The 18,939-nt window shown below is 38.8% G+C and overlaps 1 protein-coding gene and 2 long non-coding RNA genes across 12 annotated transcripts in view; 1 reads left to right on the forward strand and 2 right to left on the reverse strand.

The window, feature by feature from the left end:
• si:dkey-5i3.5 (uncharacterized protein LOC565091 homolog) overlaps positions 1–18,939 on the forward strand; it is a 103,224-nt gene that overhangs the window by 47,746 nt on the left and 36,539 nt on the right. For 4 of the 6 annotated variants that reach the window (XM_051930388.1, XM_051930384.1, XM_051930375.1 and 1 more), the window contains exon 2: positions 17,464–17,538. The exons of the other annotated variants lie outside the window; for them this stretch is intronic. The gene's annotated coding sequence lies outside the window, so the exon portion shown is untranslated. The remainder of the gene's footprint in view (positions 1–17,463; positions 17,539–18,939) is intronic. 6 annotated transcript variants of the gene reach the window in all.
• LOC127528887 (uncharacterized) lies at positions 834–13,541 on the reverse strand. 5 transcript variants are annotated; one of them, XR_007935495.1, is made up of 5 exons: positions 13,399–13,535; positions 3,166–3,325; positions 2,192–2,605; positions 1,687–1,868; positions 834–1,217 (listed from the first exon to the last, which is right to left on the reverse strand). It is a non-coding gene; the product is annotated as an uncharacterized LOC127528887 (long non-coding RNA). The 5 variants fall into 5 exon arrangements; XR_007935493.1 differs by lacking the exon at positions 834–1,217 and having other exon boundaries at positions 1,351–1,868; positions 13,399–13,541; XR_007935497.1 differs by lacking the exon at positions 834–1,217 and having other exon boundaries at positions 1,351–1,868; positions 2,310–2,605; positions 13,399–13,538.
• LOC127528888 (uncharacterized) lies at positions 8,296–9,385 on the reverse strand. Its single transcript, XR_007935499.1, has 2 exons — positions 9,144–9,385; positions 8,296–8,687 (listed from the first exon to the last, which is right to left on the reverse strand). It is a non-coding gene; the product is annotated as an uncharacterized LOC127528888 (long non-coding RNA).

An 18,939-nucleotide genomic window follows, 5' to 3' on the forward strand; every position in this document is an offset into this window, starting at 1 on the left:
ATGAAGCTTTTTCCAGCTGAGACTCTAAGGTAAAGGCTTTTCTTTCTTTCTGTGATCTTGAAAAGGCCATCCAAGCTTTTACAGCATCTCATTTGGACTATTGCAGTTCTTTATATGTAGGTATTGGTCAAGCCCTGTTACGACGCCTACAACTATTCCACAACTTTGCTGTTCGCTTATTGAAGGCTCTCGTAAGTGTGGCCATATTTCACCAATACTGACCTCACTTCACTGGCTTCTGGTCCATTTCAGAATTGATTTTAAAATTCTATTTCTTGTTTTCAAATGTTTGAGTGGATCAGCCCCATCTTGCCTCTTGGAACCTCTTCACTTGTATGTGCCAACAAGATCCCTGTGGTCTACTAGCCTGATGCTCTTAGTTGTGCCGAGGTCGAGGCTGAAGCAAAGGAGGAATCGGGTGTTTGTGGTGGCTGCTCCTTTTCTCTGGAATGGCTCTCCTTATTATATTAGGTCTGCTCCATCACAGGCCATTTTTAAGTCATCATTAAAGTCTTATTTCTTCTTGCTGCCATTTGACCCTGCAAGAGGTTGACATTGTTTGTATATGTTGGCTCACGTACATTCAGGATTATAAATATGTACTGTATATATGGGTATTTTAAGTTTATCTTTTATGTAATGGCTGGTTATTCTTGCAGTTTTGTGATGTGTACATACGGTATATTTGAACTGCTTCTTTTACCCTTTCTTGTACAGCACTTTGGTTCAGTTCTGGCTGCTGTTGTAAATGTGGTTTATAAATAAATATTGCCTTGCCCTGCTTTATAAAACATTATTTTAATACATAACACTAAGACAATGGACTGTAAAGATGAAGTTGGTTTTAAACATTTATTACAAAAAAGTTAAAGAATATATAAAATATAGAACAAGAATTGTAGGTTGTAACTGAACAATGAGGGACATGTATGTTTGTTACATTTTCTCACAAAACTCAGTCATTTTCCTTTTTCCTCTCACGTTAATCTAAAAACAGATGCATGTCTTCCATAAGTGAAAAAAATATGTCTAAAGACATATTCTCTCTCTTCTTCTTCTGGAAATTCAGATAGCAAATCAAATTTCTGAAGGGCCTCCTCAGTGTCGTCTTTGTCCATTGACAGTAATGCAGGGAGTGAGATTCGCCCTCTGAACACAGAAATGTTCTCAGCACACCACTTCTGTGCCTCGGTGAAATGCTGAAGGATTCCATGCTGCTGTAATACATTATATTAAAAAAGAAAGAAAGGAAATTCTTTAAATGGTCATCATAAAGCTCATAGCCTTTTCCTCCACATTTACAAGGAATGTAAGGAAAGTAAAAAAAATAATGTACAGCAAATGTAATTTATTATACATTATTAACATTACTGCTTTTGATCACAGATTCTACAAGTCTTCAATGTTTCTTACAATACACTATTATTAATACAGCACACAATGCATTTCAAATGTTTTAAGGCCTTTAAGAGTTGTACTAGTACTACAGTTTGTCAGAAGATATAAAACAGGCTTTTAGTCTTTTGGGCTTTGACTCCTACTGCTTAACGATTAACAGTCGGCATCTGAGACAAGCATTAAGTCTTTTTATACATTTTATTCACTATACCACAGGCATTGTAAGCCAGCATCAACAAAATGTAATTTATCTTTCTTATGGAAGTTTATAAAATGATGTGTCTGTACCTGCTCATCAGTGCCCTGTGCTGGATGTTGGAGAAGGGACGCTGACGTTTCTTCTAAAAGAAAAAATCTGAAATCTGCAGAATGCAGTGCTATGGAACAGAATAGCAAGACATTTGTTCATTTCAGATGTAGTGCCAAGTCTTTACTCTGTCTTCTCATTAATGGCTCAATAAAGTCTAAACCTAAAAACATAGAAAATAATATTTACCTAAGGAAATGTTAAAAAAGAACCAAAAGAATAAGCACAAAAAATGACCCTGTCCTGGCTGTCCATTGTTTCTGTACCTTCTAATTTTTTGTTTGGTTCTTGGCCTTCATTTAGAAGGGCGTTTGCTCACTCAGTCTGATGTGAGCAGTTACTTCAGTGATTTCAAAAAGAAGCACTAAGTTTATAATGGTAAACATTTGGACTATTCGTCTTTGATTTACAATATGGCTAAGTATATTTGCCATATTGCCGCAGAACTAAATTAGAGTTATTAAAGGAAATTTAAATTTCATTTACCCCTTGGTGCTGGAGTTCTCAAGTAACATTCTACACCAGCTCTTCCACAAAGCCAGCATGTCATTCTAAAAGGAGTTTAATGTTACAAAAATATTTATGCAAACCATTATAAACATACATTTAAATGATCTGGATTTTGAAAGGTAGGCGTTTCTGGAACTTCAAAACCACTATGGACAGTATGCTGAAATTAAAAAAAAAAACAAATATAATAAAATAAGTTAAACATAACACAAATATCCAACACAAATTGTAGAAGGTGACAAAAATCGGAACCAGCAACCAGATAAAATCCTCCCTCTACAAATACTACAATGAAAGAAGAGAGGACTAATGTTGAGATACAACTCATTAAAACTGAAGGGGGCCTCGAGGATGAAATACAGAGACACCACAAAATGGTCCTTTGGAAACCTGGACACGACATTAAATACAGACATACAAAAAATGATAGTTACAATATGAAATGGTCATACCATCAACATGGAAATTCCACAGCCATGGCTATTCATCTGACTTGGAAGGCCCTAATACATCCATCCATCCCGCTATATCCTAACTACAGTATCACGGGGGTCTGCTGGAGCCAATCCCAGCCAACACAGGGCGCAAGGCAGGAAACAAAACCCAGGCAGGGCGCCAGCCCACCGCAGGGCGCACACACACCAAGCACACACCAACACACCAAGCACACACTAGGGAAGCCCTAATACAAGGGGTAAAAAAATTTAAACAAAGAAAAATATTAAATACTGACATACAGTAAACTGTTGACAATGACTTTTAAACAGAAACAACAATGGAATTGGCCACTTGGGACACACCCTGTGTTACATCTGTAAATAGTAAATCCTGCCAAACAACGGAAAATGCTCAGCTTTTTAACCTGTATTTTAAAAAGTTCCAGATCAGAAATCTAAATGTCAGTATTGTTTGCAAGCACACACTCTTAGCATACCCTGTATATACACTACCTGCATACTTGACAATGTGGCCTTCATGACTCTGAAGGTGACGTAGCAGGATGCTGTAGTCTCTGTGCTTTTTACAAAGAGGGCACTTGGATTCATTTGGAAATTTAATCAATGTTATCAAAGTTGTTTTTATATTCTCTGCCTTTATGGAGAAATGTGACTGTGGAAATCAAGACAAAAATAATATGTAATACTAATTTGGCAGAAAGCGCTAACGTGCTTTTAAAAATAGCTAACTTAACTAAGTTAAGATAAGATATTTAACATACGTTAATGACGACGATAAACATAAATACCTTTCATATTGTACACTGACATTGCAGATTCTCTACATAACATCTCATAAATAAGTGAAAAAGTTAATATAGATGAAATAATACGGCAAATATTAAAAAGAAATAATACAAGAGGTAACAAATAATTAAAACGATATGCTTAAAAATAGGATATGTCAGTAATGACGATAAACAGAGAACACTTGGATTCGCTATACAGTATATAATCGTACATCTCATTAGTTTTGTTTAATGGATCTAAAGTTTCTTTAAATATACTGAGCTTTTTATTCTGTGAGTCCATACCTGGTTCTGTTGTGCCTTTGTTCCGTGTCAGAAATCGTTTTCAGCTCCTTTTCTTTTTCGAATTGGAATAACTGTACAGCAGCTCTTCTTCTCTTTCTACGGTTGTGGGGCGGACTGTGGAAGGCAGGAGGCGTGGAAGGCCGGGGGCGTGGAAGGCCAGGGGCGTGGAAGGCCAAGTCTGCGACCTGCAGCCGGACCCTTCTCGATTCAGCGGGTTGGGAAATGGATGGATGGATAGTTAAAAGAAAGAGGACGTAACATATTTTTAGATAAAGGAAACACCATACACGAATGTGGGTGCTCTAACTGCTATTATAGTGAATTCTATTTTTCAAAATATTTGAAATTATTTTTACATTATTCCTGGAACCTCGTTCAATAAAAGGGAAAATTCCGTTAATGACATTAATTTATTATGTTACAAAATAAATGATCAACAGGCATGAAAATGAAGTTCTAAACTTTCGAGTTCTCAGTAAAAGAAACTTTTAAAATTGTGTGTATTGAACACTTTTTTAAATGATCCAGCTTACTACATTACATTGGGACCTTTATTTCCATTGTCTGTCTTGAATTGTGTTTTCTTAATTTTGATCTATGCTGCTGTTATAATGTTGATAAATTGCAAGTGAAGTTATTAAACTTTCAAACGTTTTCCTAGTTTTTAATTTTAATGCATAATTGTTCTCCCGGGGACCCTTATAAGTATGTACTTATCAAAAAATGTGAGGCAAATCTCTTAAATTACTTAATAGATATTATCGTTTGTTTTTCTAAAGAAATGTAAAAATTTGCATTATTGAAAGTTGCACCCTCTGTGCCTTACTTCCATAAACCATTTTTCATTTATTTTGGAACTGAACTAACACATTGATTCAAATTGTAATCTTTAAAAATGTTTTGTTTGGGTAGATGCAATAATTACAAATCAATTTTTTAGTGATTTAACATCCTTTAATCGACATATGTAATTTTTTGTATTAGGAATTTGGCATTTCTTGCATACCCCAACTTACTCTCCAAACAGAGATATCATTTTTTTGTAAATAAGATAACCTTTATTAGGCCATCAGTTTCACTGCATATGTTCAGCTGTCTTTGATCACTGTTGTCTGATTTGGTGCAATGTCTGAATCCTACAAATTGCCCACTGGACAGTGTCCCCTCTCAATTAGTTAAGGTTTTTTTTTGATTCTGTCAGACCAGGTATTGTTACCTTAATAAATGCTAGCTTGATTTCTGGTTGTGTTCTTGCTGTCTTGAAACACACTGTGGTGCAGAAAAGTATTAAAAAAAACAAAATAAGGATCCTCTAATATCTCAAATTTCAGGGCAATTCCTAAACTGCCTTTTTATCTAAAGTCTTTGAAAAATGTTTCCTAACTCAAACATTTCTGGATGAAAATAGTCTGAAAAAATACCAGTCCAGATACAGATCTTTTTACAGTAGTGAAACATCCTTGTTAAAGGTTTACCTCTTCCCAAGTACTAATGCTGGAGATTCTGCCTTTCTTGTTCTACTAGATCTTACCTCAGCTTTTGATACTGTGGATCTTACGATTCGTATATCCCGCCTTGAACAGTATGTAGGCATCCAAGCTAATGCCCTTAAATGGTTTAAATCATATCTAAGCAATAGGATTTTTTCTATTTATTTGGGTGAGTTCCCAATCTCTGTAGTTCCTCTTTCTTGTGGGGTTCCACAGGGTTCCATCCTTGGACCCTTCAGTTTTTGATTTGCATGTTTAGGCTCCACTGTTAACAAATATGGCTACTCCTTTCACTGCTATACTGACGACACTAAAAACTATTTGCCACTAAAATCAAAGTGAGATAATGCAGACCGTCCATGAATGCTTGAATGATATTAAAACATGGAATTTTCTTAAACTAAATGATAATAAAACTGTGATCATAGTGTCCAAAAGTTCAGAAGGTTTGAGTGTCCCTGATGTTGCTTATGGACCCCTTGCCATATACGTATATCATAAAGCTTCAGTTAGGAACCTAAGCGTGATCTTTGACAGCTCATTCAAACTTGACAAACAGATAAATTGTGAGGTTAAATGAAGCTTTTTCCAGCAGAGACTTTAAGGTAAAGGCTTGTCTTTCTTTCAGTGATCTTGAAAGTGCCATCCAAGCTTTTATAACATCTCATTTGAACTATTGCAGTTTTTGTTAGTAGGTGTTGATCAGGCCTTGTTATGACACATACAACTATTCCACAACTTTGCTGTTTGCTTATTGAATGGCTGTCATAAGTGTGGCCATATTTCATCAATACTGACCTTGCTTCGTTGGCTTCTGGTCGATTTCAGAGTTGATTTTAAAATTCTATTTCTTGTTTTCAAATGTTTGAATGGATCAGCCCCATCTTGCCTCTCAGAACCTCTTCACTTGTATGTGCCAACAAGAGCACTGGGGTATACTAGCCAGATGCTCTTAGTTGTGCTGAGGTCAAGGCTGAAGCAAAGGAGGAATCAGATGTTTGCAGTGGCTGTCCCTTTTCTCTGGAATGGCTCGCCTTATTATATTAGGTCTCCTCCAACACAGGCCATTTTTAAGTCATCATTAAAGTCTTATTTCTTCTTGCTGCCATTTGGCCCTGCAAGAGGTTGACGTTGTTTGTATATGTTGACTCATGTACATTCATGATTATAAATATGTATGTATCAGTGTTGGTATTTTGAGTTTATCTTTTATGCAATGGTTGGTTATGCTTACAGTTTTGTGATGTGTACATACGGTATATTTGAACTGCTTCTTTTACCCTTTCTTGTACAGCACTTTGGTTCAGTTCTGGCTGTTGTAAATGTGCTTTGTAAATATAAATTGCCTTGCCCTGCCTTATAAAACATTATTTTAGTACATACAGTCATATGAAAAAGTTTGGGAACTCCTCTCAGCCTGCATAATAATTTACTTTCAACAAAAAAGATAACAGTGTTATGTCTTTCATTTCCTAGGAACATCTGAGTACTGGGGTGTTTTCCGAACAAAGATTTTTAGTGAAGCAGTATTTAGTTGTATGAAATTAAATCAAATCTGAAAAACTGGCTGTGCAAAAATTTAGGTCCCATTGTCATTTTGTGATTTGAATGCATGTAACTACTCAATACTGTTTACTTGCAACAACAAATTGGTTGGATTAGCTCGTTAAGCCTTGAACTTCATAGACAGGTGTGTCCAGTTATGAGAAAAGGTATTTAAGGTGGTCAATTGCAAGTTGTGCTTCCCTTTGATTCTCCTCTGAAGAGTGACAGCATGGGATCCTCAAAGCAACTCTCAAAACATCTGAAAACAAAGATTGTTCAGTATCATGGTTTAGGGGAAGGCTACAAAATGCTATCTCAGAGGTTTAAACTTTCAGTTTCAACTGTAGGGAATGTAATCAGGAAATAGAAAGCCACAGGCACAGTTGCTGTTAAACCCTGGTCTGGCATGCCAAGAAAAATACAGGAGCGGCATATGCGCAGGATTGTGAGAATGGTTACAGACAACCCACAGATCACCTCCAAAGACCTGCAAGAACATCTTGCTGTAGATGGTGTATCTGTACATCGTTCTACAATTCAGCTCAATTTGCACAAAAAACATCTGTATGGCAGGGTGATGAGAAAGAAGCCCTTTCTGCACTCACCCCACAAACAGAGTCACTTGTTGTATGCAAATGCTCATTTAGACAAGCCAGATTCATTTTGGAACAAAGTTCTTTGGACTGATGAGACAAAAGTTGAGTTATTTGGTCATAACAAAAAGCACTTTGCATGGCAGAAGAAGAACACCACATTCCAAGAAAAACACCTGCTAACTGCTGTCAAATTTGGTGGAGGTTCCATCATGCTGTGGGGCTGTGTGGCTAGTTCAGGAACTGGGGCCCTTGTTAAAGTCAAGGGTCGGATGAATTCAACCCAATATCAACAAATTCTTCAGGATAATGTTCAAGCATCAGTCACAAAGTTGAAGTGACTCAGGGGTTGGTTATTCCAACAAGACAATGACCCAAAACACAGTTCGAAATCTACAAAGGCATTCATGCAGAGGGAGAAGTACAATGTTCTGGAGTGGCTGTCACAGTCCCCTGACTTGAATATCATCGAAAATTGATGGGATGATTTGAAGCAAGCTGTCCATGCTCGCCAACCATAAAATTTAACTGAACTAGAGAGATTTTGTATTGAAGAATGGTCAAAAATACCTCCATCCAGAATCCAAACACTCATCAAAGGCTATAGGAAGCGTCTAGAGGCTGTTATATTTGCAGAAGGAGGCTCAACTAAGTATTGATGTAATATCTCTGTTGGGGTGTCCAAATTTATGCACCTGTCTAATTTTGTTATGATGCATATTGCATATTTTCTGTTACTCCAATGAACTTAATGTCACCGCTGAAATACTACTGTTTCCATAAGGCATGTCATATATTTAAAGGAAGTTGCTACTTTGATAATGATAAACAAAAATCCAAAGAATTAAGAGGGGTTCCCAAACATTTTCATATGACTGTAACATTAAGAAGTGCAGATCTGAGACAATTGACTGCAAAGACGAAGTTGGGTTGCAACATTTATTACAAAAAAGTTAAACAATATATAAAATATAGAACAAGAATTGTAGGTTGTAACTGAACAATGAGGGACATGTGTATTTATGCTACATTTTCTCACAAAACAGTTATTTTCCTTTATCCTCTCACATTATCTAAAAACAGATGCATGTCCTCCATATGTGAAAAAAAGGATGATGAAGGGTCTAAGGACATATTCCCTCTCCTCTTCTTCTGGAAATTCAGATAGCAAATCAAATTTCTGAAGGGCCTCCTCAGTGTTGTCTTTGTCCTTTGAGAGTAATGAAGGGAATGAGACTTGCCCCCTGAGCACAGATTGATTCTCAAGTTCACCACTTCTCTGCCTCAGTAAAATGCTGAAGGATTCCGTGTTGCTGTAATCTGTTTGATTAAAAGAAAGAAAATTCTTTTAATGGTCTTCATAAAGCGTATAGCCTTTTCCTCCACATTTCCAAGGAATGAAAGAAAAAGGAAAGCAAAATGATAATGTACAGTATATTCTTAATTTGTTATACATTATTAACGTTACTGCTTTCGATCACAGATTCTTCAATGTTTCTTACAATACACTATTATTAACACAGTACACAATGCATTTCAAATTTTTTAAGTTGTTTAAGAGTTGTATTGCTGTGTCAGAAGAGGTAAAATAGGCTTTTAGATTTTTGGGCTTTGACTCCTACTGGTTAATGATTAACAGTATGCATCTGAGACAAGCATTAAAAGTCTTTTCATACATTTTATTCACTATACCATAGGCATTGTAAGCCAGCATCTACAAAATGTAATTCATCTTTCTTATGGAAGTTTATAAAATGATGCATCTGCACCTGCTCATCATTGCCCTGTGCTGGATGTTGGAGAAGGGAGGCTGACGTTTCTTCTAAAAGAAAAGATCTGAAACCTGCCTGAATGCAGTGCAATGGAATAGAATAGCAAGACATTTTTTCACTTCAGATGTAGTGCAAGTCTTTACTCATTTTTTGTCTTTTCATTAATGGCTCAATAGAGTCTAAATCTGAAAACAGAAAAAATAAAAATTACCTAAGGAAATGTTAAAAAAAAAAAAAAAAAAAAAATGTGCAAAAAAATAAGCACAAAAAATTACCCTGTCCTGGCTGTCCATTATTTCTGTACCTTCTAATTTTTTGTTTGTTTCTTGGCCTTCATTTAGAAGGCTGTTTGCTTGCACAGTCTGATGTGAGCTGTTACTTCAGTGATTTCAAAAAGAAGCACTAAGTTTATAATGGTAAACATTTTGACTATTTCTCTTTGATTTACAACATGGCTAAGTATATTTGCCACATTGCCGCAGAACTAAATGAAAGTTATTAAAGGAAATTAATATTTCATTTATCCCTTAGTGCTGGAGTTGTCAAGCAACATTCTATACCAGCACTTCCTCAAAGCTAGCATGTCATTCTAAAGAGGTCTGAGCAGAGTGAAGTTGTTTAATGTTCCAAAAATATTTATGGAGACCATTATAAACATACATTTAAAGTATATGGATTTTGAAAGGCAGGTGTTTCTGGAACATCAAAACCACTAGGAACAGTATGCTAAAATTAAAAAAAATATATAAATAAAATAAACATAACACAAATATCCAACACAAATTGTAGAAAGTGACAAAAACGGGAACCAACAACCGGATATAATCCTCCCTCCACAAATGCTACAATGAAACCAGATAGTACTAAAGTTGAGACACACCTTGTTAAAATTGAAGGGTGCCTCGAGGACAAAATACAGAGAAACCACAAAATGGTCATTTGGAAACCTGGACACAACATTAAATACAGACATACACAAAAATATAGTTAAAATATGAAATGGTCACACAATCAACATAAAAATTCCGCAGTCATGGCTATTCATCTGACTTGGAAGGCCCTAATACAAGGAGTAAAAAATTAATCAAAGAAAAATGTTAAATACTGACATACAGTAAACTGTTGACAGTGACTTTTAAACAAAAACAACAATGGAAATGGCCACTTGTTACACACCCTGTGTTGCATCTGTAAATAGTAAAACCTGCCAAACAACGGAAAATGCAAGATTAGCTCAGTTTTTTAAACTATTTAAAAAGTTCTAGTTCGGAAATCTAAACATCAGTATTGTTTGCTAGTAAAGTATCCTAGTGTTATTTTTTTAATAAATCACACACGCATACACTACTAGCATAATTACCTGCATACTTTACATTGTGGGCTTCATGGCTCTGAAGACGAGGCAGCAGGATGCTGTGGTCTCTTTGCTTTTTACAAAGAGGGCACTTGGATTCATTTTGATATTTAATCTATGTACAGTAGACCCCTGCGAAGTCGCAGTTCAGGGTTCACGGATTCAGTTGTTTGCGGATTTTTCCTTAAAACCTAACTATTAATTGTTAGCAGAAAGCGCAAATGTCCTCTGCAATTTTTTATGGCTTTTTTCATGGCACTGTAGAGAGAACAGGAAGCAACCGCTGAGGGAAACGTGGGTTGGGAGAGTGAAAGTAGCCAATCCGAGAACGTTATTCATTTCTCCTTGCTGCTGATTGACTGCTGCTCTGTGACGCGTCTCCAGGTGAATGGGTTTACCACCGCTGAGGAAAACGTGGTTTGGGATGGTGAAAGTAGCCAATACGAGAGCATTATTTATTTCTCCTTGATGCTGATTGACTACTGCCCTGTGACACGTCTCCAGTTGAATGTCCTCGTGTTTTCCACTTTGTATTCATTTTGTTATTCTTAAACACACAAGATGACGCCGAAACGCTGTGCACCTTCTAAGGCTTCTGGCACTGAGTCTAAGCGCCAGAAAAAGTTTAAAACACTCCAGGAGAAGGTTGAGCTACTGTATTTGCTCCGGGAACTAAAAAGTTATGCTGAAGTAGCACACCACTATGGCATTAATGAAAGCACCGCACCCTACATAAAGAACAAAGCAGCGATCTGGAGTACAGTCATCCCTCACCTATCGTGGGGGTTACGTTCCAGAGCCCCCCGCGATAGGTGAAAATCCGCGACGTAGCAACCTATATTTATTTTATTATTTATACCTATTTTAAGGCTTTATAAACCCTTCCCACACTCTTATAAACCTTTCTCACTCTCTTGTTAACCTTTCCCACACTCTTATAAACACTTCCTATACTCTTAAACACTTGCTACATTCTTAAACACCGCAGACCAACACTGCACACTGCACGCAGCGATCAGACATCGATGTGTCTGCACTCGCTTTGTGAAGGGGGGCAGCTGAACTCACGCTGAGCAGAAATGGACTTTGTGCTGCTTCTGCCAAAATGCCTGCTTGTCGCTCTGTGCGTTCGGAAGGAGGAGTGGGGGTGTGTGAGGGCTGAACACACGTTCGCTCAAACCCCCCTCCCCGGAGGCGCAGTACGCTCCTGGCACTTCGCATTGTCAAGGGGGTGGGGAGCTGAATGAACGCTAAGGAGAAGTGGCCTTTGTGCTGGCTTTGTGCTGCTTGTCGCTCTGCGTGTCAATAATTTAAAAGCCTGTACATCACCTATTTTCCTGTCTCACTGTCTTGTCTTGCGTGAAGTTAAAATGTTTTATAATAGTGAGATGTTACTCATATCCTTAGCCCGACATCCACATATCATATGTGTTAACAAAGTGTGTTTTATAAGTTTACATGTGTTTAAAGCATGTGGGATGGGTATTTTAAGGCTTAAACTATAAAAATGTTTATTTATATGGTCTTTCTATATCACAGATTTTCTCCTGTTGCTGATGGGTCTGGAACATAACTTCCGCGATAGGCGGGCAATCACTTGTATTTAAAAACCCGCGAAGTCGTGAATCCGCGAAAAGTGAACCGCGAAGTAGCGAGGGATTACTGTACTGTATCTGTAAGTTTAGGAATAAAAGTAAGGAATAAAAATATCGTCAGGATGGAATCTGCCTTGGCATTTTGGATCACCGACTGCAGGAAGAAGAATATCCCCCTGGTTGGTAACATAATCCGTGAGAAAGCACGGAAATTGTACCAGCAGTTCGCTACAGGAGACAATGTAGCAACTTCCCATCACAATGTTCCTGAAACCTATAAAGAAAAGCCAGCACAAAACCCCACCAGAAGAAAACCCGTCCAAAGATACAACTCCTCCTGAAGCGCCTGAAGAAGAGGTGCCACCCGAGGAGTTTTAAATCCTCTGCATTGTACTGCACAGTTACTTCATCAGCATCATCAATATCATTCATCATTGGTGAGTACCCGTACATTTTACTGTATTTTAATTAAATGAAATTATTATGCATTTACTCTACTTATACCAAAGAGAACGCGCTTGCATGAATAACAGTATGTATAGTGGTAACATCAGTATTTTACATTCTAGCACCGCGGGAGACATAGCAGTACAGTACAGTATACGGGTTTAACTTTACATTCTGGTTTTAGGTAATGTATTAAGGTAATTTTTTAGGTAATGTACTAAGCTGAGTTTACAACGAAATTAAAGTGCTTTGGGAGCATACTGTATTTAGGGTTTAAACTATAAAAATAGGAATTTAAAAGGCATTTTTTAACCACATCCAAAAGTCGCGGTTTTTCACAATTCGCGGGTGCTCTGGGAACGTAACCCCCGCAAATTTTGGGGGTGTACTGTAATCAAAGTTGGTTTTATATTCTCTGCCATTATGGAGAAATGTGGCTGTGGAAATCAAGACAAAAATAATATGTAATACTAATTTGGCAGAAAGCACTATCGTGCTTTTATAAATAGCTAACTTAACCAGAGAAAAATCAATTTAAATAAGATATTTAACAAACGTTAATGATGATGATAAACATACCTTTCATATTGTGCACTAACATTGCAGATAAGCTACATAACATCTCATAAATAACTTAAAAAGTTAATATAGATGAAATAATATGGCAACTTTTAAAAAGAAAATACAAGAGGTAAAAAATAATTTAAACGATATGCTTAAAAATAGGAAATGTCAGTAATGACGATAAACAAAGAACACTTGGATTCGCTATATATAATCTTACATCTCATTAGTTTTGTTTAATGGATCTAAAGTTTCTTTAAATTTACTGTGCTTTTTTTCTGTGAGTCCATACCTGATTCTGTTGTGCCATTGTTCCGTGTCAGAAAACGTTTTCAGCTCCTTTTCTTTTTTGAATTGGAAAAACTGTACAGGTGCTCTTCTCCTTCTCTTTCTACGGACAGTGGAAGGCCTGGATTGCGGCAGCTATAGGGGAATAACACTGCTCTCGGTACCTGGTAATGTCCTTGCTAGGGTTGTCCTTAATTGGATCCATGATCACTTGTTCACCTACCAGCAACCAGAACAGTCTGGTTTTATACCTAAGAAGTCTACCATCGGCAGCATCCTGACACTGAGGGTTATCATGGAGCGCAGACGCGAATATCGGCAGAGTTTCTTTGCAGCCTTTGTTGATTTTTGTAAAGTATTTGACTCAGTTGATCGAGCTGCCCTGTGGGACATCCTGAGACTTTGCGGGATCCACGCAAGGTTGCTGGATATTATGGTCGGCCTCTACACTGGTACTGTGAGTGCTATGCAGAGCGGAGGCAGAGCCTCTGTGTTTTTCCTGTTGATTCCGGGGTTCGTCAGAGGTGTGTTCTAACTCCTACTCTGTTCAGTGCTTGCATGGACTGGGTGTTGGGCAAGGTCGTGGGGTCCAGTGGCTTTGGGGCATCTGTGAAGAAAGATTCACGGATCTTGTCTTTGCTGACGATGCTGTTATCTTCACAGAGTCAATTGAGGCTCTGATTGGGGCTTTTGAGAGACTGAGCGAGGAGTCTGAGTGTCTGGGCTTGCACGTGTCCAGGATAAAAACCAAGATCCAGGCCTTTAATGACATCTTCGGCACAGCCATCAGCAGTGTGTCTGTCTGTCTGCGGAGTGTCGATTTTGTTGAGAGGTTTACTTACCTCTGCGCTGACATTCATGTCTCCGGTGACTCTTGTTATAAAGTCAGTAGAGAGCATGGGGGGTCATGAGGTCGTTGGAAAGGGATTTTTGGCGCTTCCAATATCTATGCAAAAGGACGAATGTCCAAGTCTTTAGAGTCCTGGTGCTTCCGGTCTTGCTATATGGTTGCGAGATATGAACACTATCCAGTGACCTGAGACGAAGACTAGACTTCTTTGGTACTGTGTCTCTTCAGAGAATCCTGATTTGACTTTGTAGAATGAGTGGTTGCTCATGGAGTCCCAGGTGCGGCACATTACCTGCATTGTGAGGGAGGTCAGTTACAGCACTACGGTCATGTGGGGCGATTCCCAGAGGGTGATCTGGCTCACAGGATCCTCACTGTTGAGGACCCAAGTGGCTGGACCAGGCCAAGGGAACACCCACGTAACACCTGCCTGCGGCAGATAGAGGGTCATTTCCGGAGGGTGGGAGTGGACCGCGTGTCTGCCTGGGGGGTTGGCACCATGATCACAAACTGTTCTGTCGCATGGTGGGTGCATGCTACCAGTGCATGCTCTCCAACCTGACCTGACCTGAGGTCTTCGGGACAACTTCTAGGCTTGTTTCAAATGCGCTCGTCATGTGATTTGGAGGAACACTAGCACCATGATGTCACTGGCATCTCTGCTGTCAGAAGTGCAATTGGTCTAAATTTTCACCAGTCTTGTTTGGCTCATCCAGTAAATATAGTGGGTTTTCTCCATTTGTACAGTGCTCTAACATGAGCTTGAATCTTGCCGTAGGTAGGACTTGCACGTGGAGCACTGTCAGAGCAAATATGAACATTTTTTAAAAACAGTTATGTATTACTTACTCATAAGTTTATAAATATTTTTAAGAGACATTATGAAATATTCACACGGGATACCACGTTTCTTGGTGTGTAGTCTTATATATGCTAATTGATGAGCATATTTGCCGTAAGATACCATGCTTATTTCAAACAATCCAGCGTCTGTGCTACCCCATGTCGATCATGTCAGAGAGGGTTAGAGATGCTTCATGTTTGAGTTTACAAAACCGACAAGGTCATCACGATAGTACAGTATACACACAAGACACTCCTCGTTATACGTTTTTAGTGTTTGATTTTCAGATCTGTAGCTGATATGTATTGTTGATTTCCAGAATGCAATGTGAGTAAATGTGTGTGCTGCATAGCTAATTACAAATGTTTTCAAAACAGAGTCAGTGGCAAAAAAAGACAGTGTCTTTTGCAATTTGTGGGAGCTTTGGGACTTGTGTTAATGAGACAAAAAAGTTGTAAAGAAACTTTGCAAATTCAATCTAGAGGTGGACATAAAGATCACTCCAGTACTGGCAAGAAGGAGCGGTTTGGATAAGCATATCTGGACCCACACTTTCAAAACACCACCTGACTTTGTCAGCAACATCCGTCCCTTGTGAATGCATCTTGTCAAAGGCTGACGAGTCATCAGTAAATAAGAAGTTGTCCTTCTGCAGCACAGCAGAATAAATCATTTATGTAAATAGAATTATTAAAAGACTGAGCTTCTGGCCTTTTCTGTATTCTTAAACCTTCTTCTAGTTATGAAATCCAAGTCACTGACACATTTAACGTTTCCCTTCTCCTTTTCTTGTCCTGTTACCCAAAGCAGGCAACTGCTTTCACTTGTCACCAATCATCAACAATGAGTTTCATTTAAGGCTTTACTGTCCTTGAATATTGAATACTAAAGGTGTGTGTTTTGGACATTTGGTGTTGTGTCTGTCTGTGTTAAGGGGCTAAACTTCCACAATATATATACTTTTTTTTTTTTTTTTGACATCAGACACTGGAGGCCACTGTCAAACCCTTCTCTTCGTTGAAAATTTTTAGAAGCAAAGAAAAGTAATAAAAGTTTAACAGATGTCATTGAGGGTGGCACGGTGGCACAGTGCTAGCGCTGCCTCACAGTAAGGAGACCTGGGCTCGCTTCCCGGGTCCTCCCTGTGTGCAGTTTGCATGTTCTCCCTGTGTCTGCATGGGTTTCCTCCGGGTGCTCCGGTTTCCTCCCACAGTCCAAAGATAATGCAGGTTAGGTGCATTGGCGATCCTAAATTGTCCCTAATTTGTGCTTGGTGTATGTGTGTGTGCCCTGCGTTGGGCTGGCACCCTGCCCAGGGATTTGTTCCTGCCTTGTGCCCTGTGTTGGCTGGGATTGGCTCCAGCAGACTCCTGTGACCCTGTGTTAGGATATAGCGAGTTGGATGATGACTGACTGACTGACAGATGTCTTTGAACTAGACCAGGGGTCTCCAATCACAGTCCTGGAGGGCCGCAGTGGCTGCAGGTTTTTGCTCCAACCCAATTGCTTAATAAGAAGCACTAATTGCTCAAGTAACACTTCTGCTTCACTTTAGTTGTCTCGCTCATTAAGATTTTGAATGCTTATTGCTTATTTTCATCTGAAACAGCTGTATTCATTCAGTTTTTAATGGATCCTAATTAGCAATAACATGCGAATGACAAAAGAGACCAGCATTTCTCCATTTGGCTTGTTACCATTTACGCCAGTGTGTATTTATCTTGCATTATTTGGTTTAATTAAATACTTGGAAGGAAAGTAAAGAGAAAAAAGTGAATGATTGAGAATTGCTCGTCCATTTTAGCCTTCAAATCATTTGGATGATATCCTTAGATAGGGGAAGAAAGTCTAGGATATGAGAATGACCTGACATAGCAGAGTTAAAGCACTAACAAGCCATGAAATTAAATTATTGGCAGAATTGCTTTCTAATTAAGCAACCGGGTTAGAACAAAAATCTGCAGCCACTGCGGCCCTTCAGGACTGTGATTGGAGACCCCTGAACTAGACTATGAAATTGTGCAACATTAATGCAAATGGCCAGCAGATGTCACTAGAGAGGTGAATGTCAAATGCTTCAAAACTTCGACAAGATTTCCGACACAATTGTTTCAAATGTTTCAACGCTTCATGAGATCTTCACTCCGCCCATCACTAGCGATACCATATCTTAGCCGTATCGCTGGCATATGAGTCGTATTAATCTTTGTCTCGAGAAAATACCTCCAAATAGACAATGTTTATAGTGAAAACTTTAAACTTTGCCCTCCGTTGCTGAGGTCTTTAACTTGCATCTTGTTGAGCCATAGTGTTTGCTTCTGTTCAACTTTGTGTCTCTTCATCTGTATCATTAGCACAATGTCGTTGTTTCATAGGTCCATCTACAAACAAAGAAAGTGCTTTGATACTGGATATCCCAAAACCCAAATCAAGAAAGAGAAAATACAGCAGTGAGTATCTGGCTTTACGTGTGTCAAGCATGAGAATGAGCCATGGGTGCAATTAAACAAAGCCTTTGACAAATTATGGCAACACCTGAACACAAAACACAGTGAACATATTTACTAACATAAACAAACTTAGGGAATAACAGGGCAAGAGAAAAAAGTCATGAATTTGCTTTTGCAGTAAAAGAAAATCCATCAATCCATTTTCCAACCCGCTGAATCTGAACACAGGGTCCGGGGGTCTGTTGGAGCCAATTCCAGCCAATACAGGGCACAAGGCAGGAACCAATCCCGGGCAGGGTGCCAACCCACCTCAGGACACACACCAGGGCCAATTTAGAATCACCAATCCACCTAACCTGCATGTCTTTGGACTGTGGGAGGAAACCGGAGCGCCCAGAGGAAACCCACACAGACACGGGGAGAACATGCAAAGTCCACGCAGGGAGGACCCGGGAAGCGAACCCAGGTCTCCTAAGTGCAAGGCAGCAGCGCTACCACTGCGCCACCGTGCCGCCCAGTAAAAGACAATGCTAATGCATTTGAAGCATCCTGCTGTTCAGCACAGCGTATTGCAAAGACTGGAAAGCCTCATAAAATGCGAGAAATTTTGATTTTTGTCTGCTGCAAAAGAGATGGCAGCTATTAAATATTAGGGGAGATGGCTCACATGCAGCTAAATCTCATATAACTTTCATAAAACATCATTCAATGAAGGATTAATGAAATGGCACAGAACGTAACTTGGTAGCTGCTAGGAAGAGTGCGTGAGGGCCGATTTTATATTCTGCAACTGGATTAATCAATAGAATTTTCCAATAGACCAAACCTTTCAAATCTTATTGCATGTGTTACTCATGAACATAATCTGGACATGCACAAAGACTTACTCTTCTGTAAGCTTTTACCTATATATTCAATTGCTGCAGCTGGATAGAATGGTCAAAATGGGCAAGAGTGAATGTGTGTCTGGGGCCACACAGTGGACCTATTATGTGTTATGATATCTGTAGGCTTCCGTTTACACAGGCAGGCACCAACTGCCAAGAACATGTAAGCAGATCACAAGAATGCCTTGGATGAGGCAGTTAAAATAGTTAACTTTATGAAGACCCTGCCTCTACTGTTATAATTATTCCAAGCGGTATGTACTATGTGAAGAAATGGGTAGCAATCACGTTCAACTTGTTTTCCATAATGCTAGGATGGAAGACTGGCTACTGTGCATTAGGTATGAAAGGAAGTATCAGTTGCCACATGTGTAATGGGTATGTTCTAAACTTTATGTTTTGAGATTCAGTGTGATTTCATAGCTAATAACAATTTCAAATCTGTGTCATCCAGTTGAGGCTGGTGATAGGAATGGAGCCTATCACAGAAAAGGATCCAAAGTAAGAGCAAGAC

This window comes from Erpetoichthys calabaricus, chromosome 1, assembly GCF_900747795.2.
Source record: "Erpetoichthys calabaricus chromosome 1, fErpCal1.3, whole genome shotgun sequence".
NCBI classification, from domain to species: domain Eukaryota; kingdom Metazoa; phylum Chordata; class Cladistia; order Polypteriformes; family Polypteridae; genus Erpetoichthys; species Erpetoichthys calabaricus.